This window comes from Chrysochloris asiatica, unplaced genomic scaffold (genome assembly GCF_000296735.1).
Source record: "Chrysochloris asiatica unplaced genomic scaffold, ChrAsi1.0 scaffold00034, whole genome shotgun sequence".
NCBI classification, from domain to species: domain Eukaryota; kingdom Metazoa; phylum Chordata; class Mammalia; order Afrosoricida; family Chrysochloridae; genus Chrysochloris; species Chrysochloris asiatica.
This window is the reverse complement of record NW_006408552.1, coordinates 4,616,863-4,618,671: the sequence shown is the minus strand read 5'-3', so window position 1 is coordinate 4,618,671 and position 1,809 is coordinate 4,616,863.

Below are 1,809 nucleotides of genomic sequence, written 5' to 3'. Positions count from 1 at the left end.
CTTTTTGGGACTCCAAGGTTGGTAATCTTGAAAGATTTTCTCCAAGAATACAGGAGGATAACTTTGGACTTACCCTCTGGTTATATACACAGGGCCTCTGTGAGTCAGAACTGACTGAGGGACACCTTGCAATAACAATAATTTGTGTTGGTTATGGTGGCCCTAGGAAATTAATACACTAATCAAACCCATTGTCTGCTAAAAGAAGAAGAAGAAAATGAAAATTAACATTTTCCATAGGATTTTAATAAGACCCAGAATCATCACTAACATAACATTCAAGTGCTCAGGATAGAATCCAATATATGAAGAACCAGGGAAATCTAAACATCTTATAAGGAGAAAAATAAATTAACAGATTTCAACTCCACACTAGCACAAATATTGGAATTATCACACCAAGATTTCAAGCAACATGCTACAAGAATTAAAGAAAGATTATTATTATTATGGATGAAAGGATAGAAAGTCTTGCCAGAACAATAAAAGATATCAAAAATAAAAATTTAGAACTGAAAAAATACAATAATCAAAATGAAACACTCACTGTATGGGCTCAGTGTTGTTGTTTAGTGACGTTGAGTTGATTCCTACATAGTGATCCAGGAGCAGCTGGTGGGTTTGAACCACCCACCTTATGGTTCACAGTCCAGTGCTGATCCTACAGAACCATACCAGGAGTCCATAGGGCTCAGTAGATGAATGTAAATGACATAAGAACTTGACCATAAATAAAAAGAATATTATTCAAATGAACTTGGAGGATGTTATGCTGGGTGAAAAAAGACAATCATGAATGTACAAATATTGTACTAGACAACTATCATAAAAACTCAAGAAAAGGTTTTCACGCAAAAAGGAACATTCTCTGATTGCCACCAGAGGTGGTAGGAGAAGAGAAAGAACAGAGGTTGGTGTCTTTGGTGGAGGAGCAGAAAATATATAAGAGGGAAGTCAACAAAAAAGGAATGAAGACAAAGGAAGGCATTAGGAGGCGTGTAAGAGTTAAAGGCAACAGAGGTCAATACTGTTATGTGCACAGCCCTATGGTCACAATAACCTAAGAGTGGATGCATAGGCAGACTCAAGATCTGAAGGGCTGTGGAAAGGAGAATGGAATTATACCTACAAATATATAAATCTGAGAGAGGATGTGTCTACATACGTAGTCACCTGTCATGTAAACATATACATGAATATAGTCAGTTTGTTATACTGTGGTGGCTTGTGTGTTGCTGTGATGTTAGAAGCTATGCCACCAATACTTTAAATGCCAGCAGGATCACCCATAGTGGACAGGTTTCAGCTGAACTTCCAGACTAAGACAGACTAGGAAGAAGGAGAGGCAGAACACTTCTGAATGTTTAGACAAGGAAAACCCCATGAATAGTAGTGAAACATTGTCAAATATAGTGCCAGAAGGGGAACCCCTCACGCTGGAAGGCACTCAAAATATAACTGAGGAACAGCTGTCTTCTCAAAGTAGAGCTGGCCATAATGATGTGAACGGAGTAATGCTTTGGGGACCTTCATTTGCTGATGGGGCACAACTCAAAATGAGGAGAAACAGCTACAAACATCCATTAATAGTCAGAAGGTGTGAATCCGTTAATAGTCGTGAGGTATGAATCAAAGGAAATTGGAAGTTGTCAAAATTGAAATGGAGAACATAAAGATTGATATCCTGGGCATTGTTGTTATTGTTAAGTGCCATTGAGTCGGTTCTGACCCATAGCAACTCTGTATAGGGTTTCTGAGGAGCAGCAGGTGAGCTTGAACTGCCAACCTTGCAGTTCAAACGGCTTTGCA